Source organism: Dasypus novemcinctus, chromosome 27, assembly GCF_030445035.2.
Source record: "Dasypus novemcinctus isolate mDasNov1 chromosome 27, mDasNov1.1.hap2, whole genome shotgun sequence".
Taxonomy (NCBI): Eukaryota; Metazoa; Chordata; class Mammalia; order Cingulata; family Dasypodidae; genus Dasypus; species Dasypus novemcinctus.
Genome location: NC_080699.1, coordinates 9,468,006 through 9,495,027, shown reverse-complemented (window position 1 = coordinate 9,495,027; position 27,022 = coordinate 9,468,006). Strand labels below are relative to the sequence as shown.

The following is a 27,022-nucleotide window of genomic DNA, read 5'->3' as shown; positions in this document are numbered from 1 at the left end:
CTTTCTATTGTTTCAGTTCTTGGTGTTTCCAGAAAAAGCTGTGACTTCTTAACATTCTTTACTTAGCACAAGAAAACTTATTTAAAATTCTTTGTAGGAAAGTTTGCAAATCAAACATTTGGAAGTTGTCTCTTTGATGGCTGATGTGCTGCCCTAGAATTCACTAAGCAAAATTTTTCTGTTTTAGAAATGCTTTTCATTTATTTTTACCTCATTAAGATCTGAATTTACTAGGAAACAAACTTTCCCAAGTTAGGGCGGCAATTTCCCACATGGGTCTTTCTCAGAATTTATTTATTTTCAATGATGCGAACAGAAAAGCTCAATTAAAATGAAAAAAGACAAACTCTCCAAATGTATCTGTTTTTCTTCAGCATTCAAGCTGAGGATAGCAGAAAGCAGTGGATTTATGTGTTTTAGTATGCTCAGAAGTGGAGGTTTTAATAACCTCATGTGTTTTCAGAAATATTAATATATATAAGTACAAAGTAACTAAATATTTCATCTATATTTTTAGGCATAAGATGTTATATATGCTTTGAATAAGGACTGATTATTTTCTCCAACCAAATGGACTTTTTGAATTACAGAATAATGGCACCTTCTGCTCTGCTTCCTTTATTTGGTAAATTTGGTAGGTGACTGCCCATGAAGCCTAGCCTCGGCTTGTCCAGTGAATGGTGGTAAGGCTGTTTTTTCTGGTGTCCATATTCAGGAACTCATGATTGTCACTCATCTAAAGCACGTTCAAAAATTGCAATATTGGTTAAAAAAAGTTTAAATTTGATCTCCTTTTGTCCATCTCCCATGTATATCCTGATTAAAAACTCTAATAAGGAGTAAAGGGTAAAATTCTTGTCTTCCTCAAAACCCTAACACTAACATCCTTGATGACGTCATTGAACTGCTGAATTAACCAGCCATGGACCTACCGTATCTCTGAATGCCTTGTCATATCAGAACAGTAAATTCTGCATTTGCTTAAGCACCTGATACTCAAGGCAAGTCAGGTGATAAAAATGGCATTTTTACCCACCCCTTCAATGCCCTCCTCACTTTACTGGTTTTAAAATACCCATTATAGAATTTCATCCCTCCTTCCTTTTCCTTTCATTCAAACATTTACTGAGCATATGCTCTATTTCAGGCATTATTCCTCCCATGGGACATCATTTTATCCATAATCCCCTCTTTCTCCTATGTCTTCAAACTTTCCTTCTCAATTTGTTCCTTACTTTTTAGTTTTAAAGTTTTCTTTTCCATCACACCCTGCCTCCCCTCCAAAAAACATAATTTGATTCCATATTATACTACAGCTGAAAACCTTTTCATTTTTCTTTAAAGTCAGGCTTATTTTACCCACTAGATACATCATGTTTCTGTTCTTTTCATTCATTCTTTTTTTTAAAAGATACTTAAATTACACAAATGTCAAATAAAAAATATAGGGGATTCTCATATGCCCCGCTCACCACACCTCCCACATTTTCCCACATTAACAATATCCTTCATTAGTGACACACATTCATTGCAATTGATGACCACATTTTAGAGCATTGTCACTATTTTCATTATCCCAAATTTTTTATTTTGTTAATTTTTATTTCTTTTCATTCATTCTTTAACTTATTGCATCTAAAAAGACCCAAACACTCTGCTAACCTTTCTTCTCCAAAGTCATCAATGGCTTTCAAGTTGCCAAAAAAAAAAAAAAAAAAAAATTAATAGTTCATCTTTCCTACTCCTCTCAGCATCTAGACTCATTGACCTCTCTCTCTGATACCCCTCTGCCCTTGTTTACAAAGCAGCCACTTCTGATAGCTCTGCTCCCACCTTCCTGAAATCCCTCCCTCAGTCGTTCCCACAGGCCTGTCTCCCTCTTCTCATCCTGTAAACATTGGCTTCCACTAGCCACATTTTTTTCACCTGCAAGATCGTTCCCTTTTCATTTCCATTTAGATGGGAATAAAAAGACCCACCAAATCTCCTTCATCAGATTGTTCTGAGAATTAAAGAGAAAATGATTTTGAAAGTGCTTCAAATTAAGTAAAGTGCTCTAGAGAATATCATGCAAGAAGCACATATTCTTTTTTTTTTTTCATATGCCAGTTCGTTAGGTGATTTTTTTCCCTGATGACAAGCAGAAACACATTTTGTGAGGGGTGTCCCTGGGAATATGGGGGCTAAACTGATCTACTGATTTGGGGTGACTTGATAATAGTGTGTGGTGAATAAAAGCATTCATATTTAATTTTGAATGTTTCTATATTTAAGGATTACATTGTCAGAGGACATTCCAGTTAATATGGGGGCTTAACTAGTGTAAAAAACATATATAATAATTCTGTATAAGCTATAACTCCTCCCTAACTGAATTTTAGAACTGAACTCAAAACTAAGAAAGGAGAATTTCTGGCAAATGAAGAAGAAACTCAAAACCAGAGCTGTGAGTGGCATCAAAGCTGAGGCCCTCATAGGGGATTTAGGCCTAAAGAGCTTTAAGTCACTCAACCAAGGAAAGGCATGTTTCCCTTGCTTGTAGAGCCATGATACAGAATGATCCTTATATGTTCGTTACATTAGATACAATTCAAGAGAGAATTAATAAATGAGAAGAAAATATGAGTTCAACATAAGATAAAGAGGAAAATATGAAAGAGAAATTAAAAGATCAAGAGGATGTAGTGGAAAGGTATACATAGATTAAATTGATCAAGTGATCGATAGATAGATAGTTAGACAGATAGACAGACAGATACATATGAGTTCCTTAAGAAAAAAGTAGATACAATGGAGAGGTGATATTCAAAGAGATATTAGTCAAAAAATTTCCAAAACTGATGAACAAACATGAGTCTTCAGATTGAAGGAGCACACCAACATCTAAGTAGAAAAAATAAAAACAAATCCACCTGTGGACTCCTGGTAGTGAAACAGCAAACACTCCATGTCAAATTAGTAAATGCTACAAGAGTGGATAAACATTGAGATTCTGATTGTCTTTGCTAGTGAAAATAATACTAACCTACAGATTATACAAAAACCCTTCCTTGTAGCTGAGGCTTACACTTTGTATTATATCAGATCATTTCTGATATCTGAGAAATTTATAAAAGAAAAAAAGAACTGAAAATTTACTGTAGACTCACTATTTGGGAGCTGGATCTTGAGTCAACCGCAATCACCTGCCTCACTGCTGGGCGGTGGTACGTGCTAAATCTCGTGGGACCTCGTGGTCTCACAGGTGCGATCCTTGGCAGCCTCTCAGTCATGCTCACTGATCCTGTCCCTCTATTTCATCGTATATGCTCTTTGGCTCGGATCTCTCTGACAGAGGGTAAGGCAATTCAGAGGGTGAAGCAGTATTGGATTTAGAAGAAATATGAAAATTTCCTCCTGGGACAAGGACTTATCTATTTTAGAATGCAAAACCCAATGCAAGATTCTACCTCTTCCCACTGAACCTCTCTTTGCTATTTAACAAAAGGATCTCTCTCTCCTTGAAAATTTCTTCTCCCTTAGCTTCCTCTCTCCAACTGCTGCTTCTCTGTCTCCTTTTATCTCCTCTTCCTTCAGTAGCCCTGGCTTCCTTCTTTAACTTCCTCCTATCTCACTCACACACCCCCAGGCTGACCTTATGGAATTCCATGGAGTCAACTTCTCCCAAATTGTGTCCCCAGGCCAGCTCTTTTCTTGTGGGCCAAACCCACAGGCACATCAAACCCAACATAGCTAAAATAAGCTTAGAATCATCTTCCCTTCAAGTGCTCTGCTTTCCCTTTTCTCTATGTGGATCCCTTTCTGAGGGAGGACACCAGCCTTGCTCTTGGTGAGGCATTGGGTTGCAAGAAGCTCCAGTTGGAGCGGAGTGGAATGTGGGGACTCAGAGGCACATCTAAGCCACAGCTCCAGAGAGAACTGCTGGATGACAGATCAGCCAGGTCCCAAGGCCTTGGTCAAGAAACCAAGAGAGAACATCCCAGTGAGGAAACAAATTCAAGAGGAGCCAGAAAAGGTTGGGGAAAAGTGGGAGAGCCCACAGTGTTTGCCTCAAAGACAGGTTGGATTTGATTTGATTGGCCAGTGGGGTGTCCTAGTGAGGAAGATGTTTGGCTGTTAAAGAGACCGAGAGAACCGTCTCTTAGATTAGACACTTCAGAATTGTTTTTGACTTCTTCCTCTCCTTCAAGTGCCCCACCCATCACCTATATATATTTAATTACTATATATGTGTGTGTGTGTGTGTGTGTAAATTCTATCAACTGCTTACTGTAGGCCCTTCATTATCATTTGGTTATTTCCATAGTTGACTATCTAGTTTTGCGGTCTTTAATCTTGTCTCCTCTAATGCATCCATTACACTGTTCACAGAACAATATTTTCGAAATCAAGATATAATCATGACATCTCCGTGGTTTAATCCTTCTGTGGCTCCATTGTGAACCATATCATCCTGGAAGCAGAGCAATAGTATATCAGAAAGTATTTGTGGAAGAAAGTGTTAACAGGAAGGCAGATACTATTATACAATACTATATCCAAATTTCTTAGCATGGCTTAAATATTCTGCCTCATCTCTCTTGCCAATCTTATCACCTACCTGTCTTCCTCCTCTCTGAGGGTCAACTCCACAAAATTGCTGTGTTCTCCTAAATTAGAAATGGCAGCATAAAAAAATGTTGGTTGAATTTAGGTTGTTAAATAAATAGTCACCTGGGCCCCCAAGCCCTCTGCCCAAGCTATGAAAGATTTTTTGGATTTAGAAAATCTCCCGTGAAAAGTCTTCTCTGGGGCTGACATTGGTCACTTCATAAGATCGTAGATCCCTCTCTGTGGCACTGGGGAGGTGGGGGGGGGGGCTCAAAGCTCAAACAATACAATTATGTGAAGCAGAGAAATACTACTTCTTCTTTTAGATAGAGAGATCATTATAATCAGAGCAGTGGTGATTCCAGACTTGATTGGAGTTTGGTCTAAAGATGTTAGGTGATAACTGAGGTATTTCCCATCCAGAAGCTGGAAACAAACAAACAAGAACTGGTCTTTTTCTTTTCTCTCTTCCTCTTCCTTCCTTCCTTCCTTCTTTCCTTCCTCCTTCTTTCTTCCTTCCATTCCCTAAGTTTTTGTTTTAAAATCGTCAGGCTTTAGTGGCAACAATTAAAAACCACAGTAGGGGGGGTACTGGGTTCCTGGCCAGTGGTGCTCTGTCGTGGTCCCTAGGGGAGCAGCGACAGTCTCCCAGGTACAGTGGTGGGGACCGGGAGGGAGTGAGGGTTCAACAGTGAGCCCCAGATGCTAATGACTATGCTTGTGAGCTGATAAACCCAAAATAAGAACAAGGCCTAGAGCAACTTTGTGCCTGGGAATTTCCTTCTGTCAGCCTTCATGTTACTCAAATGTGGCCAGTCTCGAAGCCAAACTCAGCATGTAAATGCAATGCCTTCCCCCCAGCGCGGGACATGACACCCGGGGATGAGCCTCCCTGGCAACGAGGGACCACTATCAACTACCAACTGATGATGCAACTGGAAAATGACCTTATACGGAAGGTTCAATGCGGATCAGCAGAATATCCATGTCTACATAAAATACCATGACTTTAAAATGCTGTTTGACCTAAAGTAAGGGGGAAATGGAAAGGAGAAATGAGTTTATATGGCTACGAGTTTCTAAAAAAGAGTCTGGAGGCTGGCAGAAGGTTTGCCCTCATGCACAACTGAGCAGAGTCAGAGAGACAGATAAAGCAGATACAACCCCCAGATATTGGTTCCTTTGAGGGCTAAAGAGACCCATGGGAGTTATGGTCATGGCCGATGGGGTTAACTACCAGGGCAGATGGCCCCTCTTTGGAAATGGTGTTTATGTGTGATGAATCTGGACTCAGATGGGATCTCCCTTCATAAGACTTTCATGCTAATGTGCTGGAGGTGCAGTTAATGTTGGGGTTTAAGATATATTTAGGGGATTTGAATCTCTGGACTGACAATGTGATAGCCAGATCCTGAGCCTCAACAGACTCCAGCACCTACAATCTGATTTATTGGACTTACCACACTCAGCTAAGATGGAGTTGAAGAAGGACAACCACCACACCATGGAGCCTAGAGTGATTACAACTGAAAATGGGAGGATTGCATCCAGCATCCATGTGGAATCTGAGCCTCCTCTTGACATAGAGGTGCAATGGACACAACCAATCCAATGTCCACATAGAAGAGGTGGCATTGGATTGGGAAAAGTGGACATAATGGACAAAGGGTATGGGGAAAGGCAGGAAGAGATGAGAGGTGGAGGCGTCTTTGGGACATGGAGCTGCCCTGGATGGTGCTTCAGAGGTAATCACCGGACATTGTAAATCCTCACAGGGCCCACTTGATGGAATAGAGGAGAGTATGGGCCATGATGTGAACCAATGTATATGAGGTGCAGAGGTGCCCAAAGATGTACTTACCAAATCCAATGGATGTGTCATGATGATGGGAACGAGTGTTGTTGGGGGGGGGGGGAGAGGGGGGGTGGGGGGTGGGGTTGAATGGGACCTCACATATATATTTTTAATGTAATATTATTACAAAGTCAATAAAAAATAAAAAAATTAAAAAAAAAAATAAATAAAATCGTCAGGCTAGAGAAAACACCTTATTATCCTTTTGAACTCCCAGATATTTTCAGAGAACACTGCACAGACAAATCCCTGAGTGCCCCACTGCTTTAGTCTCTTTTTGCATGTTGTGCCTTGGTTGTTAATATTCCTTACAGATTTTTCTAATGTAATTCATTATCCTTGGCCATAGGCGGGTCTTCCCCTGCCCCTGTCCCCATTGATGCCTGTAATGCAGAAAGAGGAATGGTTTAATCATATTCTTTTTAAAAAATCTGATTTGGAGAGTGACTTTTATGTCATCCCATAACACAACCATAAAATGAACTTTAGAAATTAACAGGCTGGTGAACCCCGTTACCTCCATCACTGATGGGCCTGGTAGCTCAGCAAGGATCCACAGGGGCTGCCAATGGCTTTCCCAGGGCAGAAACATAGTGCAGGGCCAAGGAGTCTTCGTGGAGGGAAAAGACCCCTTTCTATTCTTTTTTCTTTTCTTTTCTTTTTCCTCTCTTTATTATTTTTTTAAATGTTATATTCAAAAAATATGAGGTCCCCATATACCCCCCACACCCCTCACCCCACTCTTCCCATAACCCACTCCTCTTTCATCACCATGGCACATTCATTGGTTTTGGTGAATACATTTTGGAGCATTGCTGCACCACATGGATAATGATTTACATTGTAGTTTACACTCTCCCCCAGCCCAGCCAGTATGTCATGGCAGGACATACAATGTCCAACATCTGTCGCTGCAGTACCACCCAGGACAACTCCAAGTCCTGAAAATGCCCCCACGTCATATCTCTTCTTTCCTCTCCCTACCCTCAGCAGCTACCATGGCCACTTTCTCCACATCAATGCTACAATTTCTTCCATTACTAAGCACAATAGTTCCACAGTTGAATATCAGTAAGTCCACTCTAATCCATACTCTATTCCTCCATCCTGTGGACCCTGGGATGTTATATCCATTCCACCTCTATATCAAGAGGGGGCTTAGATACCACATGGATGGATGCAATTCTCCTGCTTGCAGTTATAGGCACTCTTGGCTCCCTGGTGTGGTGGTTGACCTTCTTCACCTCCTTGTTAGCTGTCCAATAAACCAGAGGGTAGGAGTTGCAAGTCTGCTGCAGCAAAGGGCCTGGCTCTCACATGGACAGTCCAGAGATTCAGGTCTCCTGAGTATACACCAACCCCAGTACCAACCACAGGTCCGGTAAAAGTAATAGCAAGGGCATGTGTAGAAAGGTCACATCTGAGTCCAACTCCATCACACTCAAGAACACAACTCCAAAGTAGGGCCAACTGATATGGCACTGAACTCCAGAGCCATCTGCCATGACCGTAGAACCTCTGTGTCTCTGTAGCCCTCAGGAGAACCAGTACCTGGGCTTGTATCTACTTTGGTTGTCTATTCTTAACAGATGGTAATTCAAGTTACTATGAACCAGGAGGGAACTTTAGTCCATAATAACTACCTGCTTGTTTCCTTTCTAGCCCATAACCCTCTCCTAGGGAAAAAAAATCATAGTAGTCACCTTCTTTCCAAGAGTCTGACTGCCCTGCCATTGTGTCCCAGGGAGGATTAGGAAGGCTGGAACTGCTGTCAAACGTTGCCACCAGTGGAGAGCAGCCACCTCTCTTTTTATCACTCAAGTCCCCTAGTATAGAGAAAGCTCAGATTAGTCCCCAGCAACTCAGAGAAAGAAGGCAAGTTGGCTGTCCCTGGCAACCTGGATCAGTGGCAGCAAATGTCTCATATCTCAGGAGGCCCATTCTACATCCCTTGGGTGGGCTTTGTTTCTAAAACCCCCTACCACTGCTGCTGTCCCTCTAATCTAGTCTCTGCAATTCTGTTCTCTGTGTCCCCTGCCTCCTAGTTTCTTCTGCAGCAAAACTGAAACATAAAGTGTTTTCATAAACATGGGATGCCTGGGATTTTGTGATCTAAGTCCTCCGCTAATGTTTGGGGAGTAGATACCCAGAGGAGGAGGTAAAGGGGGGTTTATGCACATTTCCTGGATAACTTGAAGGGTCTGCAAATTTTTGAGTTTAAGTAAAGCTGCAGAAGATAAGATTGACATCAGATGGATATTGAGAAACAGGAGGCTTGATGCTGCCAGCTATGGCCATATTTGTAGGAGAGCTATATTTGGAGAAACAGACTATGTTTAATACAGTTTCTCAGGAGACACTCAATGCAACCCCCAGAAATCACAGAGCAGTTGGAAATGCTGGCCTGATCAGTGAAGAACAGAGTCAAGTCCCACTGAAAGCAGAAGTAGGAAAAGGCAGATATTATTACTTTTTGGGACATTACCACATAAGCAAAAACCCATGTCTTCGCTTCTGCGTCCCAAGCCACTCAGGCTAGCCTGATTCTATACTGAAATCAGAGGTATGCAATTTCCTCCCACACTCCAGCTGCTGGAGCTTCCAGCTTTTGGAAATCTGCTTTGACATTGCAGCTTCTGGTTTCAGCTTACCAGCTCTTCTTTTCAGCTGGAAGTGAATAATGTTCCAAAGTCAGTCTTGTACTTTGCATGGAAACAATGCTAAAGCTACTCAGGCTTCCTTCCAAGAAAGGAGGCAAGAATCTGCCATAGCTTGAGGACCCCTGGAGGGAAAGATGCAACTGGAAATTGTATGCTTCCAGAAATTCAGAAATAGGAGAGGGAGCCCAGGAGGCTCTCTTCCTAAAGAAACTCCTGCTCCAAGCTGCACACCAGGAGCTAGCAGCAAGCAGGTGTCCCCCACCTCGCAATGAGCTCATCCCCTTCCTCCCCCACTCACCCAGCACACCCTTCCTTCCTCAGGCATCAAACTCCCCTGCAACCCAGATGAGTTTCACTTCTTTAATCTCTACTGGGACAATGCCACTGCCTCTGCACCCTTTCTCTCTTCATCCATATCAATGTCATCCATTTTCAGGGGAATTGTCTTGTTCATTCTTGCAATCAGTTCTTTTTCATTGAGGACAATCATCTAGAAAGTTGGACACTTATGGCCCTGAAGGTGGGACCATGTTCCGTTTTCCTTCCTGCAGCTCCTGGTCAGGGGGGAGCAGGGATGCAGTGTAGTGGTGTGCTTGTCAACTCACTAGTGGGGACAAAAAGTCCAGTCTGTAGCATCTCTTGATGCCTGTGGTATAAACATTCCCACCATAGCCAGATTTAAGGTACAAATGGGATGCCACTGAATACAGATTTGGGAAGAGATGTGCATCGTCAGTAAAAGCTGGCTGGAGAACACGAGCCCTGGATGCCACACCTGAGCGCTCTTGTGAGATTTAACTTAGTCTATTATAGACATATAAAGTACTCAAATTCTGGGTGTTTTACTAAACTTGCTTAAATGGCCAGGATGATGGGGCATCTTCCCAGACTGACCCTGACTAATTCTCTTTCAGCCCCCCTTTTGGAGCTCCAGTCAGGCAGACTGTGGTCAAGGTGGCCAGGAATTCACTGAGAGGCCTCCCCCTGAGGAGTGGGATCTAGGCCCCTTCCCCTCAGTAACTGCTTAACCGTAGAATGTGGTGGAAGTGACGCTGTGCCAGCTTCGGAGCCCAGGCTTCCTTTCCCCAGCTCTTGGAATACTTGCTTGTGACCTCATCTGTCATCCCGTCAGGACGCCCAGGCGGCCGCAGGGGCAGGGTCACGTGCGAGGACCCAGGCCCCTGCCGGCTGCCAGCTCCCACCTGCCAGCCGCGGGGGTGAGACCTCTTGAAGGCAGCTTCCCCCGCCCCAGTTCACCTGCTGCGGCTGATGCCCCATGCGCAGAGGTGAGTTCTCCCAACAGCTCTGGCCCAGTTTGCAGATACCTGAGCAAAGTAAATGATTCTTGCTTTTTTAAGCCACCCAAAGTATAGACGGTGTGTGTGCAGTAATAGAAAATCAGAACATCAACTCCTGTCTCGCCCCATCGTCAGCCCACCTAAATTAGCCCTGGTAATGGAATCTTCTGGAATGAGCCTGGCCTCATCATTCTGGTCTAATTCATATTGATCGTGGAGAGACAGCTCAAGTGTCAGCCCCTCCCCCCCCCACCCCTGCCAGCGGATCTGGGTCCCTCTCCTCTTTGTTCTATAACATTGCATGAATCCCGTATCATGTTGTTCTGATCCACAGCCCTCCTCTGAAATCTTTGAGATCAAGTGTGTTTTTGAATTCTCCCTACTTGATATTTCAGAAAGGTGCTGTGGTACATGATATAGGGTACTATATAAAGTTTGCAGTGCATTTTGCAGCAGCACCTTATAATCAAACACAGTCACGTTACTATTTCAGCAGAGAAATATATTTTCACATTAAGTGAAAATATATCAGTTATACAAAATCTAGTGTTACTACTTTTATTGGCAAGTGAATTATAAATATTTTTTAAAACTGGCAGTTTCCAGAACTGTTTGGATTTAAGAACTGCAGAGAAGGCCATGTGGAACAGTGTTCCACATCAGTGAGAACACTGGTCTCTTCCATCAGGCACTGAATTTCTTTGGGGACAGAGATTGTGCAGCTCCTCAGGGATCCCCTCTGCGGGTCACACTGCCGGTTCTCAGGGAAAGCGTCACCCCCACACGCCACATGCACACACACCGCTGTTGGGGTTAGGGACACAGCCCATCTGGAACCACGTTGTGTCTCTGGGCAGGCTGCTTAACCAGAAAACACCGTGCACCCGCTGCCTTGGATTTATACGGGTCAATTTCCTGAGCTAACAGTCCCTTGGTTAATTATAATGAGATTTGGTGATGGGGTTGGAATTGAGAAGGCAAATGAGATGGTCATAAAATACTGAACAAGAAATGGAAATCTAAACTGCTGGACAACACAATCCATGACATATCGACAGAATGCAATAGTTCCATCTCACATTCTGTAGGTTATTTAAACTTCATTTGGAGATCACAGTTCAGACAATGATTTCCAATCAATAACTTGTTCCACTTAACTTTATGACTCTATAGGAGGAGAAAAATATCATGGGCAATGCATTGGATAATCTCTCAAAGTATTTAGATGACAAAAGAAATGATTTCATCACCAATCTCCAGCTCGTCTGCATGGTTTGAGAGCCATTATCTTAGCATTGAATTGAAGACAACGAATTTTTACCACTTGAGAATGCATCATTGCAAAATCCAAGTCCTAGAATTTACAAGGTCATCAAATTTGTGAATATTAGGCTTTATTTATTCATCTAAGAGGATTCTATTTCCAAATGGGTGATATATGAATGGCTTAGTGGTCACCAATGTTGTGTTAAACTTTGATTTAAATTTGGTTTTTGAATTATCTGAAGTACAAACAAGAGAAAAAAGAAAAGAATAAAAACGTATAGATGCTGCACATTTGTAAATTTGTGAGAGTGAATGTGAGGAATGGAACGGGGTGTGGGTATGGAGGATCATTGTACACTATCTTAATTAAAACTGGTCCATTCGGGCTCCTTCTGACACAGGGCAGATCACAGAGCTCGGTTTCCTTTTGCAATTTTTATGCAAACTGTCAAAGAGAATCACTCACAGTCCATGCCTGGCTTGCAAAATCAGGTTAATTAATCAGCATCCTTGCCACACTGTCAGTTTCAGAGACTAATATATTTGGGTGCTTGATAGAGCTTTGGGCTTCATTTTAATCATTCAAAGCTCAAGTGGCATTTTTATGATTTAGGAAGAGCATTTTAATTCACACCAAAGGGCTATTTAGGGGCAGTCTCATTTTTCTTTATCAGCTGAATACTCAGATTTCTAATTTTGTTCAATAAAAGAAATCTCAGTCCTGGAAATGGTTTCCATAGAGTTATGGCCACCAAATCATAGGCCAATGTCATCATGAAATGAGGACAGCATGTATATAAAACTGCACACTCAAATTGTTCATAACGAGCCTTAAAGTGTACAACTCTGTGCTAGCTGCTATGCCAGATGCCAAAAGTAATTTCTAACCTTCAGGAACATTTGTGTTCAAATAAAAGTAGGACATTTCCTCATTTTTCTGTTTGATTTCCTTTTTTTAAAAAATTTCTCTCGCCTTTCCTCCTCCCCTCCCCCCAAGTTGTCTGCTCTCTGTGTCCATTCGCTGCGTGTTCTTCTGTGTCCACTTGTATTCTTGTCAGCGGCACTGAGAATCTGTGTTTCTTTTTTGTTTGCATCATCTTGCTGTGTCAGCTCTCCATGTGTGCAGCACCATACCTGAGCAGGCCGTACTTTTTTTGCCCTGGGCAGCTCCCCTTCTGGGGTGCACTCCTTGCACGTGGGGCTCCCCCACACAGGGGACAACCCTGCGTGGTACAGCAGTCCTTGCACGCATCAGCACTGCACATGGGCCAGCTCATCACATGGGTCAGGAGGCCCTGGATTTGAACCTGGACCTCCCATGTGGTAGGCAGACGCCCTATCCATTGGGCCAAATCCACTTCCCTGATTTCATTTTGCTTTTAGATTTCCTTTATAGGATTCCAGAAATCAAAGATGAAGCTGAAGTTCCAAAACTGAGTTTAACGAATATTTACTGTGAGACGTATTCATGATTTTGACATACAAAGACCTGGTGAGGATACAGTTTTATATCTGTACTGTGAATCTCCAAAATATGACTTTTTCATAGCAGTTGTGCAAAGTGTATAAATTGTGGGTCTTACAAAGTCCTTCAAAAAAATTGAAGGTCAATACATTTGAAGAATGTGAACTTAATCCCTAGAACTTTAAAATCTGATGTGTTCAGTCTCACCCTTGAAAGCACCTGTTATCTACATATGTCTCTCTCCCACCTAGTTCCATCTTCCTAATTGGTAATTGGGTAACTTCATGACAGCCACTTGAGGGTTCCCGAGTGTACGGAGAGAAATCAATAGAAAATGGATTCCATATCCCTCTGGAGCGCGGGAGTCCTGCTCATCAGGACGTGGAACGTGGCTTACTGAATCAGAGATGAGCATGACTGAATTCAGCAATGTTTCGGTGGTTCTTGCATTGCACTGTCCTCTGTGGCATCGGAATAACACCGGCATGGAATTTCTCTACCTGTGGATGACTCCTGGGCTGTTTGTTTGTTTTCGTGGCAGAAAACAACATGAAGTTTGGACATGCTGCAGTAGCAAACTGGTCACTCTCATTAGGGAGGACTCCTAACGGAAATAAAATGATGGTTGTCATTTCAGGTTGTCTGGCCTCTGGACATGAAGAGAAATCCTGAGTAAAAATAAAGACGTTTCCACTCGTCCATCTTCATATTCCCCCTTGACGTGTGAATGTTGATGACCAAACTCTTGTGTCTAGTGAATGTCATGGCCACAGTCTTTCCTTTGTGGAGCTGCCTGGAAGCCTTCTCTCATGATTAGAGCTGGTGAAGGCAACTACAAGCACCAAGGCAGCAACTGGGAAGAACCAAGAACCCAGGACTCAGGGCACACGCAAGAGCCGATGGCACCGGCGACCGGCAGGAGAGGCAGAGTCCACAAGGCCAGAACAGAAGGAAATCCCAGCACCTTGCTGTCCCTCAAAAAACCCAAATGGTGCAAAGGGAGGAGAATCTGTTCAAGTCTTATAGCCACAATTACATTTACAGACACTAGGTAAACAGGTCCAAACTCCTGTAGTCTAGAATTGACTTTAAATATTCTAATCTGGAGGGTAGCCAAACACAAGTCCCTTGGCATTTTTTACAGCCTTTATTGAGCATTTACTGAAGGCAATCATTATATTGTGGCTTAAGGACAACTGTAGGATGTCAATGTAACATAGTTTCTCAAGAGTGAATGTCACTAGGACCAAAGGCATTGTTATGTCTAGGTCAGTTGTTAAATATCTTGACTATCGCTCTTGGCATGTGGGAAAAAATTCGTGGTGACATCCATATTCTTTCTCGAAGGTATCATGAAAATGATGTCCTACGCCACATACGAATCAGTTTGTGACTCATCAGACTCCCTTTAAAGATGACAATATGCAAGCAATTCCCATCTTTCTTACAAAGTATGTCCTTAAAATGTATACATAATTTGTCTGTTTTGAAGTCAAGCAGGACAACTTTCTGTGTGAGTGTATGTGTTTTGGGAGGTAATTCCCATGGAAATAATCTCTTAGAAACAATCTTCAAGCATGTATTTCCAATATTTCACTTATTTTAATTTTTTCTCCACAATTAATGATAGTCATCCAGCTTAATTCATTGAGCATCTAATTGAAGTGAAAAAAGTCACTGCTTCAGCTCATCCTATGTTGATCTCAGTTAAGTTGAATTTATGAGATGTATGCAGTTAAATGCTAGTATCAGCATTTTCATTTGTCCCGTTGTACAATTATTTTTATAAACTACTAAGGGCAAAAGGCAATGAAATATCCAGAGTACTACACAAAATTGGTAAACAAAGGTGACCAACCATATGATAGCTCAAAATGTTTATTCACTGAAGACCAAATTTGAATTTTGGAAAAAGGCAGTTGGAATATCAATGTGTAATGTGTGAAAAGCAGGATGTTCAAATGCCTATATGAGGGAGAATCCAGGGAAAACAACCATGCCATGAATTTAGCAGAACAATCCATAGGCATTTATATCTGCTATTGAGGGAGAATTCAGGGGACTTTGGGTATTTTTATCTCAATAGGGTAAATGTTCTCTAACCGTGATTATTCTGAATGACAAACACATACTTCAAGATAAAACCAGTACATATTCAAAATATAGTTTTCTAATAAAATACATTTATTCAAATGGTGAAGGATCAAGGCTTAACCTAGTAGGTAATTGTAGCAGTTGATATAGTTATGAATTACAGAAATAGATATTGGATTACGTTTATAAACTTGTCTGTATCTGGGCATGATTAAATTATGATTAGGGCTTTGATTGGGCCACATCAGTAGGGTTTTGAGTCCCCACCTCTTGGTGGATAGGGACTCACAGATAAAAGACATAGCAAAGGACAGAGTTGGAAGGTTTTTAATGTTGGAATTTTGATGTTGGAGTCTGATGCTAAAGTCTTAAGCTGGAGCCTCAGGAAGTAAGCACACAGAGGAAAAAAAGCAAGCCCTGGGAAGAGAGGAACCCTGAGCCTAGAGAGAAGTAAACCTGGGAAGAAAAGAACTCAGGAAGCCTGAACCCTCACAGACGTCGGCAGCCATCTTGCTCCAACATGTGGAAATAGATGTTGGTGAGGGCAATAACCTATGCTTTATGGCCTGGTAACTGTAAGTTCCTACCCCAAATAAATACCCTTTATGAAAACCAACCAGTTTCTGGCATTTTGCATCAGCACCTCTTTGGCTGACAAATACAGTAATGGTAAACAATGAAATTTTAAAAACATACATATCTATCATTGGATGCCTTTATATGTTAACCCAGTGACTCCCAGGTCAGGAGCTGTTGGGCTAGCTCGGGGTAGAGGAGTACAGATGTTGGGGAACCCAGCTAGGGTGACATACCAAAAACATAGATGTGGCTGGACAATGCCTCCTCTAAAATTGTCTTGGCTTTGATTTCTTTAGTCACAATATCTAAGTGATTTATAAACATTCAGTAACATCATGGAGAGTGTAAATATTTTATGTTCAACAAAAGAGGGTATGTATTAAGAACTGCTGAAAAATACTGCACTAGACCTACATAAATTTCTAATCCTTTGGGGTGCTTTTAAGCTTAGGCAAATTTTATGTAATATATTGTATAAAGTCAAGAGTGATGGGTAATTTTTCAAACACTCTTCTACTCTGAAGAATCCTCAGAGGGATTTGTTTAATGGACCGGGAATCTGACCTGGCCTTTGGCATGATTGCGGGATTTGGGGGATCACAAACATGAGGGAGTCATCATAAAATGCAGAGGTGCTTTGCTTGCATTTAGACAAAAGTGCAGAAAGGTTCCCTAAACAAAGCTAGGCCATATGAGCGGGGAGTGGACTGGGAGTGGGGGTCTCTGTTATATAAAAGCTGACCGCACCCCAGAGATGCAGATATTTACAGAACTGGCTGCTTCTCCTGCCACTCTGTCTTGAGTTTTCTTTCGCTTTTAAAGTTCCTGCTCCCCATTTGTGGCACCATCCACGTTTACCTACTGACTCTTAACACCTCCCCTCTCCCTCGGCCCACGCACCACTCTAGCTCGGCGCTCCTCCAGATTAAAGGTCCCCCGAGATGGACGCGAACGGAGCCCATGATCTCTTTTCTTTCCCGACCCATTTCAGCAGACAAGCTCTCCCTGCCTGCGGGGTTCCGGCAGTGCCCCCAACTGTTTCCCCAGCTGGAGGCAGCACACAAAGCCACCGACTCGAACGAAACTGTCCTGACCTTAACCTCAGAGGCACCTCCCTGGAGGCTGCATTAGCAAAAACAGATGGGCTGGCAGCAAAGCCACGGGTGCAGTCAGGGCGCTGTTGGCCAACACGTTCTCTAATCAGGCCCCTTTCAAAGGGCACCTGCTCCTCTCTCCTTGTAGGTGTGGTGGGGATCCAAAACCGTCTGCACTTGGGATCTAGCGACTTGCTCCCAGGACTCTGTTCCCAGCCTAGGATGGGCTGGTTCACCCAGGCTGCAACAGAAAGGCAAGCAGCAGGGCTGGAGCCCGAGTCCTGGGAAGGGTTCCTTCTGTGTGTGCAGCTGGAGTCTGGAGGAGACAGTGTGAAGCAGAGAGGGGCAATAACAGGCCCAATGCCACCTGCTTGAGGGAAAGCACACAATGCTGCTAGATTAGAAGAGGCTGACTCACTGGGCAGCTGAAGCCCTTGTTAAAAACCAATTTCATTACACTCAGTCTGCCTTGGAAATAAAGGAAAGAAGGGAGTTCACAATCAGTGGCGTGGAAGAGCCATGTTTCCCTGGGTCTGAAGCAAACACCCCTCTGCAGGCTGCCCAGCCCAGGCCCCACTCCTCCGCTGTGGCCGCAGCCGCGTGACCGTGGGCATCCAGCCTCACCACGGCACAGTGCTCTGCTGCTGCAACAGCTTCACCTGAATCCTCCAGGGCTAGTGCCTCACATCCTCCAACTGAGGGCTTGGTCAGTCAGGAAATAACTGTCCAGTGATGAAGGAAGGAGGGAGGGAGAGAGGAGAGAGAAGGAGGGCAGGGCAATAGGAAAGAAGGGGCAAGGAAGTAATCTGCATGAGCCCTTTCCTTTCTTCCTGCTGCAGCTAAAAAAGTACTTTTTCTGACACCAAGGCAATTCAATGGAGAAATTAAAGTCTTAAGAAATGGTGCTGAAACAACTGGCTATGTGGTATATGGTATGTGTGGTATGTGGAAGAAATAAAGTTTGAACCTTACACTCACAGCATGCACAAAAATTAATTCAAGATGGGTCATAGACCAAAATGTAAAAACAAAAAACAACAAAGCCTCTAGGTGAAAACAATGAGAATATGTTTATAACCTCAGAATAGGCAACTATCCCTTAAAGAGAACACAAAAAGTACTAGCCATAATAAAAGAATAACAACAAAGAAATAAGTGGGACTTCATCAAGATTAAAACGTGTTCCTCTTCAAATATACTCTTAAGAAAGTAAAAAGGCAAGTTGCATAATGGAAGAAAACATTAGCCATACACATATCAGACAAAGAACTTTTATCCAGAACATATAATAACACCCTACAACTCAATAATAAAGAGACCAATGACCAATTTTTTAATGGGCAAACTGATACTTCACAAAAGATGCACAGATGGCCAAGAAGCTCATGAAAATATGTGAAATGTCATTGGTTAACAGAGAAATGCATATTAAAATGCCAAAGTGATAGATTTCACAACCAATAAAGTGGCAAAAATTAAAAAGACTGAAAATACCTGGAGGAGAATATGGAGCAACTGGAACTCTTCTATATTACCAACGGTGATGTAAAATAGCATAACCACTTTGGAAAACTGTCCATTTCTTTTGAATCAAATATACCTACTCTCTGATTCAGCAATTCCACATCTAGATGTTAACAAAAAGAAATAAAAACATATGTCCTTAAAAGACGTGCAAATGAATATTCATAGCAGCATTTTCCTTATAGCCCAAACTGTGAGTGGATAAACAAATTGTGGTTTATTTATACAATGTAAGGCCAGTTGCTGGCAATCTTTGTCTCCTCTGCCACAAGGCAAAACATATGGTGGAGCCTGCTGCTCTCTCCCTTCTCTTTTGGGTTCCACTGATTTCAGCTTCTGGCTGCTCCATATGTGGCTTTCTCCCTCTTTGTCTGAATTTCATTCTCTTATAAAGGACTCCAGTAATAGGATTAAGGCCCATTCTGAATGAGGTGAGTCATACTTTAACTGAAGTTGCCTCATCAAAAGGTCCTATCTCCAATGGGTTACACCCACAGGAATGGATTAGATTTAAGAACATACAGCTTCAAACCATCACAGTACCTGTCCAGATATCAACTGCTGCTCCAGGTTTTCTTTACTCCAAGACCCAAGCTAATACAAAAAAGCCCCTATCTTAAATATTCTCATTCTCATGGAAGAAAGAAGAGAGAAAATTTTTAACTATGCACCAGCTTTCAAAAGTTCTGCTCATAAATGACACATCCCTTCCAGTCGTATTTCATCAGCCAGAGAAAATCACATGGTCACAACTGATCTAAGTGAAGGTACAGTGAATAATACAGTTTACCACAGTATGAATCTTTCAAGTGGATGTTTATAAAGAACTAACAATAATACTAGGAATGTTTTACAGTATTAAATCAAAAAGGGAGAAACTTGTTAATTTTGTATTATGTCTATCATGTAAAGGAAATTCATTTTAAAAGACATAAGTAGAGTTTCACAAAACAACTGAGGGAGGGCTGAGTCCCCATTCCAGGAAACTGTTGCACTCCCCAATGGAGCAGCAACAATCCCCCAAGAACAAGGGCAAAGACCAGTGAAGAATGGTCCAATGATGGGCCCTTGATACTGATGACTATGCTTATGAGCCTGAAATTTAGTTGAGAGGTCATCAGAGGGGTCATGCTTATGCATATCTCACCTGGATCTCAGAGACAGCCAAAGTAGACACAGCCATAGGTACTAAGCACTAGCTCCTGAGGGCTACAGAGACACCCAGGTCTTATGGTCATGACAGATGGCTCTGGAGTTCAGTGCCTTGCCAATGAGCCCTACTTTGGAATTTGTGCTCCTGAGTGTGATGGAGTTGGACTCAGATGTGACCTCTCTATGCATGCTTCTTCTATCACTTTTACTGAACCTGTGGTTGGCACTAGGGTTGGTGTATGCTCAGGAGACTTGAATCTCTGGACTTTCTATGTGCCAGCTGGGCCCTGAGCCTCAGCAGACTTGCAATACCTACACTCCAGTTCGTTGGACTTACCAACTAAGCTAACGGGGAGGTGAGGATGGTGAACGACCACACCAAGGAACTGAGAGTCTACAGCTGCAAGCTGGAGAATTCCATCCATTAACCAAGTGGGATCTAAGCCCCCTCTCAATTTAGAGTTGGAGTGGACATTACCATCCTAGGGTTCTCAGAATGGAGAAATAAAATATGGATTACAGTGGACTTACTGGTATTCTATTATAGAATTATTGTGACTCCAGCAATGGAAGAAATTATATCATTGGTGTGGAGACAGTGGATGTGGGAGTTGCTGGAGGCAGGGAGAGAGAAGAGAGGTGTGATATTGGGCCATTTTCGGGATTTGGAGTTATCCCAAATGATATTGCAGGGACAGATGCAGGACATTATATATCCTGCCATAACCCACTGAATGGACTGGGAGAGAGTATAAACTACAACATAAACTATAATCCATGCTGTGTAGCAATGCTCTAAAATGTACTCATCAATTGCCATGAATGTACCACGCTAATGAAAGAATTTGTTGATGTGGGAGGAGTAGGGGTGTGGGGAGTGGGTTATATGGGAACCTCTTATATTTTTTAATGTAACATTTTTTTGTGATTTATGTATCTTTAAAAAAATTTTTTTAATATTTAATGGAAAAAGAAAAAACTAAGAATATATGCCAAAATGCTTGCCCTTGTTACATCTGAAAGATATAACTACAGTAAATGATGTTTTTGTGATTTTTAAAAAGTCTTTAAGCTTTATTTAGGGATAACTGAGCTTCAATAAACTGCATGTTTAAAGTGTACAATTTTACAAGTTTCGACATTTGTATACAACTGGGAAATCATCACCACATTCAAGATAGTGACCATATACACTACACCAAAATTCCCCTCCTGTCCCTTAAAATCCATTCCTCCATATATTACCCTGCCACCATCCAAAGACAACAGCCACTATCATGGCACCATGGAGCCATTTGTATTTTCTGGAATTTTATATCAATGGAATCATACAGACAAAAATATATGTATTTTGTCTGTCTTCTTTCATAAATCAGTAGTTCATTCATGTTTATTGCTGAGTACTATTCCATGGTATGGATATGGCACAATTCACCATTTGATGGACATTTTGATTATTTCCAGTTTGGGGCTATTACAAGTAAAACTACCATGAAGATTTGTGCTCTAGTCTTTGTGCGGACATATAATTTCATTTTTCTTGGGTAACCACATCTACAAAATGCCTTCAAAATATTAATGGTATTTACTACTAGATTAGTGTTTGATTAAATAACCTGGTACGATAGCCTATCCAAGTTAATACATCCGACTAACCATCACAGCATCATCTTAACAATATTGAATCTTCCAATCTACAAGCATAGTATATTGCTCCATTTATTTGGGACTTCTTCAATTACTCTCAGGAATATTTTGTAGCATTCAGTGAACTTGTTTTGTATGTCCTTTGACACTTAAACTGTTAAGTGAGAATCATAAAAGTCCATATTCCAAAAGGTTATGGATTAAGAATAGGCACGTAAAGTGGATTGTTAAGGCATGGTAACCCCTCCACCAGCACCATCTGTCAAAGAGCTAGAGGCCTTCATGCCATGGAGAAAAAGAACCTGAATGACTGAGCTTTTGCTTTTTTTTAAAAGAACTATTAAAGCAAATAGCAATTTGGCAAGTCTGATTCCAAACCTGCCCTCTTAACCACTATGTTATACTGTTGCCCAATCAAATACAGAGTTGTTCAAACCTCATAGTATGCTGTTAGAGCTTATTTCTTTACTCATTAATGGTTTCAGTTGGGGAGGTAACATAAAAAATATTTTGAATATAAGTTAAAATGACTGCATAGTCTTCTCCAGCCTCTCACTTGCAACCGCCACCATTGTGCATAAGACGAGAGAGGTTCAATTGTTTGCATATAGAAAGGCCAGGACTCAGGAATGATTTTGAGAAGGAAAAAATGATTTATTGACGGCCGGCTGGACTCGGGAGCTTTCTGTTTCAAACCCGAGCCCAGAATAAGATCTTTGAGTGCCTTTTATACAGAGGAGGGGCTAAATGGTTCTTTGTTTCTGTGCTCAATAGCCTTGAATTAGCATATATCTTCCATATCCTAGGTAAGCTTTTAGCATGGACTTCATACATTCTAGATAATTACATTTAGCACATTTGGTTTGCATTTTCCCTGAATATTTAAAGTTTATAGAGTTTGCATTGCTAAACTCTTTCTCCCGGACTGGAGTCGTTGCCATGGTTACCAAGGGCAGGGCTGCAGCTCTCACTGTCCCACACCCACAGGTCAGGACACAGACGGCTCAGGTTATCTACAAAGAGAGGAGCAGCCCCCACCCAGAGCCCACATCCCCATCACTCATTCTCCACCCCCCACCCCTCCCTCACACACTATGCAGTCACTTAGATTTAAAAGTCTATGATCCTTTAAACAATTACCCTTTCTTTCCAAATAATTCTTTCCAAGTAGAAATGCTATATATATGACACCTTGCAGGACCTTCTTTTAGGGATTAGAATGGAATATCTCCATTCTCTAAACGTGAAAAGGTTAAAAGAAGATCTATAGTACATTTTGCGTGATGAATTCCTAACAATATGCCCATAACTTAGATAAATTACTTACCATCTGCTATAGCAAAATAGGCCTCAGCCAGAAGAATCTATTTCATGCTCTTGATGTCACTCCGTGGAAAGTCACTCTCTATTCTTTCCTGTGGTATAAATTTCCTCTCCTCTGTGGACTCCCCAGGGCCGAGTATAACAATGGTTTTTAGGCACATTTCAAAGGCACAATTCAAATGCCTGTTGTTCTATTTTGAACCTTTTTTTATTTTGTCACTTTTATGTTATTTAAGTTCTTTATCTTGAATATTTCTTATGAAACAGGAAGCAACCCTTCCATTCCTGACAGCTGATAAAGTTTTGTGTATTGCCAAAGTTAAAGTGAATTCAGTGTCAGCTATTTTACAAAGAAGACAAATAACTTTTTCTGGGTGTTCTCCTCAGCTTTCTCAAGGTCACTCTGCCAGTTTTCAGGCCTCAGGAAAGAGATTGAAGAGGGAGGGAGGAAAAGGCCCTCAAGGACCATCTGGCAGAAGCTGCAGAGATCCAGAGCCTCAGAATCGTAGAAGCCATTTGGGTCAGCTAGGAGGCTTCCCTAGTTTCCCTACAAGAATACAGATTGTGCTCAGGCTGCAGGTGCAGAGCACTGGTTTTGGAGAGTGCCCATGCTGTACACACCAAACCCAACCACAACTTAGAGACGTGGCACTTTACCCATATTTATGAGGAGGCCCCAAGGAGAAAGTGATGTTCTGTGCAGGGGCCCGATACTTCAACAACCATTTGAGGGAGGAACCTAGAGTGAGGGAAAACAAAGAGGCCCTCAAAGCCTGGCTCCTGGAATGCCACACTTTGAAGCTGGGTGGGCCCCAGAACACCATGTCCTTAGAGCTAATCCCTTCCTGGGCCTGTCAACCTGTGGTGGAAGGACCTTGGATTAGATTCAGTTAAGGGTCGTTCCTTTTGATTAGACCACTTCAGTAGGGCATGGCCCAGGGTGGTTCTTAATTCTCTTAGTGGAGTCCTTTATAAACTGGGGAATAAAAATCCATGGACGTAAGAAAAAAAACTACAGAGACAAAGAAGAACCCAGAAGCTGAAAGAGAAGGCCCCAGGGACCAGAAGCTGGAGTCAATGGAACACAGAGACTGAGAGGAAGCCACTTCAGACAGAAGCTGAGAGAGATAAGGCCTGGGGGAAGGGAGAGGTGAGTGGACACCGGCCTGGGCCTGCTTGCCCACGGCTGCAACTTGGGGAGACAGCATCTCTTGGTTTGCCCTGATTTAGACATCATCCCGGCCTCAGAACTGTAAGCTTCTAACCTAATAAATCTCTATTGTAAAAGCTAACCCATTTCTGGAGTATTGCATTGGCAGCCGTTAGCGAACTAAAACCTGGAGGTTCAAACAGTTTCCAGGTTCCTCCTCAGCCGCAGGTAAAGATGAACCTTCAAGGTCTAGGGAGCCCAGGGACCAGGCCGATCTCCTGTTGGGAAGGTAGCGCTTTGTCCCGCAGGACCACTGGGACCGACAGCCCTCCCAGCACCTGACTCCACCCGGGTGGAGCAGCACTGAGTGTGCATGAGCTGGCGGCGCTGGGCCTGTCTCCACCACCTCCAAGGCTCTGCCCTGAGGGTTCTTCCTCCAGGTTCTGCACGGACAGCGCTAGGACAATCTACGTGTGGCCTTGATTCTGGTGGCATGAGCTCAGTCGGTCTCCAGAAGAGCTGCTCTGTCCTGGACCACCAGGTTCCCGGAGACCTGTGTCCTCGCCAGCTGGCTGGGGCCCGGGTTCTGCTCTAGGTACCACTCCCCAACACTCTGGGGGCCCACTGAGGTGCTGTGGGAGCACAGGATGAACTGGCCAGGGTCTCTGCCTTGACGCATTTAGAGTGTAGAAATGACTGCAGTAATTATAACACAGAGAACAGCACAGTGCTCTGAGATGGAGCATCCTGCAATAAGTCAACTGAGGAAAAATCTGGAAAAGTATGCGTTTACCAAATAGGACATACTCACAAAACTCTGTTCTCTTCCCATATGCAATGAAAACATATGCATGTGTTACTTTTAAACATCAAGCCCATATGCTGAGCTGAAAGAAGTGTATTCTCACAGTCAGTGGCTGGAAGTGACTCCGGACAACCTTTAGCCTCTGATATGAAGAAGTCTTAGATTCAAACAAGAGAGATTTGTCTCCCCATTTCACAGCTGAGGAACTAGACTCAGAGGGCTCCCGTGCGTCCCGTGGATGCACATCCACTAAACCTGATCCCACAGGTCGAGCTTTCTGCTCTCCACCCTTCTTCCTCTCACAGGGTGAGAAGTTAAGCAAGTCCTCAGGTTTCCCTAGCGCCCCCTGGGGTCGTATTTCTTTTGGAGGCCAGCAACGGGAATGAAGGAGAAGGCAGGGGTCCAAGGTGGTGGTGCAGGAGGAGCAGTCCAGAGCCAGAGAGCGAGGGCACCGGAGTGCCCCAAAGAGGAGTGTGTACTGAACTCATCAGGCAGCGGGAAGAGGGTAAGTGGGACCAGGACATGGCCGGGGCCGGGCCTAGGAAGCTGAGGCAGGCGGCCAGGCAGGAGGGCGCTCCCCGAATCTGGTGAGGCAGGAGAGAAGAAGGGAGGCCAGCAGGGCCGGGGAGGGGTGGGTGGAAGGGGGGCTGCTGGAGGGCCAGGAGCCTGCCTTGCCCGTCTGAATTTGTCAATGGTGGGAAAGAGGCAGCACTTAGCAAAAGTTTGTTGAAGGAAGGAAAGCAAGAAGTAGAGAAGGAAGGGGGAAAAATGACTTTCTAGAAGTACTAAGATGTCTGGTAAGACAGTGTGGATAATTCAAAACCAGGATGGATGTTTTCCTCCAATGCTAGGGAAGAAAAAAATCGGCATTCAGTTTCCTGTATCAGCCCGGGCTTTAAATGATGCTAAATACAAAAGATAATGATTTATAATAATGCAGAGAATGAAGTCTTATCAATGGCGATTTAAAAATTACCCCTATGATCTGTTCATTTACCTCTATTGCATTTTTCAAAGATAGTATCAGAACCCCTGCCATGTGCGCCCTCTTTCTATTAATAATCTTGGTGAAATTGCAGCATCCACCACTCTGCCTCCCCTCCAAATTCCACGAAGAGTGAAACCACAGAGAAGAAAAGAATGGCTCTTCCTCAGCGTTCCTTCCCGGCCCCACCGTGTGAGGAGTGATCAGATCTCGGGCTCAGCGTCAGGCAGACGAGGCCACTGCTAGGGGCACATGCAACGAGAGCATGAGCCAAGATGACACTGGAAGGGAGATGAGTGAGGTCGCTGGTGCTTCCGCCATCGCTCCCCATGCCCCAGGCTGTCCACGTGTCCCCAAGGCAGGCGCCGTGACGTTCTCACTCTGCAGGTAACACGTGCTCAGTGAAGGACTTCCGCTGTGATTCTTCTCCTGATTTTCATCCCCCAGAGTTAGGGAGCTTTCTAGTCCTGCTCCTGTTTATTATAGGATCCCCGTCTGCCACTCCTCCCGGTATGGCGTAAGGCCAGGCAGAGAATGCTTTAATGCGGGACCTTAAAAACGCTGCAAGGTGAGCCAACACAGAGCATCAAAATAAGAACTGAAAAGCCAAAGTGCACCCTGTTTTTCTTCATCAACAGTCACTGGAGAATCCTTGAAGTACAAAGAGAGGCTGGGAGGCTCTGAGGATTTGTGGGGGATTTGTGTTTTTGGTATAATAAAATGAAGAATATTTTATTCACCAGATCTGCAGAGCCTGGGAGAACAGGTTAGCTGAGAGAAGCACCTGGAGCAGAGGAACGAGGTTTCCCTTCCCAAGGGGCCTTGGTGAGAGCAGCGTGGGCTTTTCTAAGAGGAGACCCGGGTGGGCTCAGCTACCAGGGAGCAAGAGGGAGAGGAGGGGCTGGTGGCCAGCATGGCGACCCACAGTGACACGTCCCTGGAGTGACAAAGGCCTTGCTCCAGTCAGGTGCAGGGTTTGGCGTGACGAGAGAGGACAGAGCCAAACCTGGCACGGTGCAGGACTGGCACAGGGCAGGGGGAGGCCAGGGGCTCCTGAGCCCGCGGGCAGGAGAAGCTCTGCCCACCGTGTGACCTGGAGATGATGTTATCATGGATGGAAGGCCCTGACGTGGCAGTTAAACCTCCTCCCGACAGGCTGGGTTTGTGTCCTCAGTCCAGGAGAGCCGGCGCGTCCACTGCGGCGTCCCTGCATTCCCCAGATGTGACCTCGGCCTTTTGGGCCAAGTCACGTTTGAGCAAAGGGCTGCGAAGGGGATGTAGGGGGGTAGGGGGAAGACGTGGTCAGCTGGGCACAGCCTTGCCAGCTCAGCCTCTCACCCGCACTCCGTTCCTGCCTCCTTCTGGGTTCTGAGCACCAGTTCCTCTATCCCAGGCGCTCCCGACCCCTGAGAAAGGAATTGAGGCAACAAAAGGGGCCAGGAGAGCCCTATCCTGTAGCGGCTTACAGTCACCCTGTTACTAGAGTACTGGGAAGGGCACTTGACGAGGAGTCAGAAGACGGGAATCCTGGTCCT

At 43.6% G+C, this 27,022-nt stretch overlaps 1 long non-coding RNA gene across 1 annotated transcript in view; it reads right to left on the bottom strand.

Moving 5' to 3' along the window:
- The window catches only part of LOC139437747 (uncharacterized), a 50,843-nt gene extending 28,144 nt beyond the window's left edge, over positions 1–22,699 (bottom strand). Inside the window, exons 1-2 of the long non-coding RNA XR_011647616.1 lie at positions 22,552–22,699; positions 18,396–18,528 (exon numbers count right to left, since the gene is read on the bottom strand). This is a non-coding gene — a long non-coding RNA (uncharacterized lncRNA). The remainder of the gene's footprint in view (positions 1–18,395; positions 18,529–22,551) is intronic.
- Positions 22,700–27,022: the final 4,323 nt, after the last annotated feature.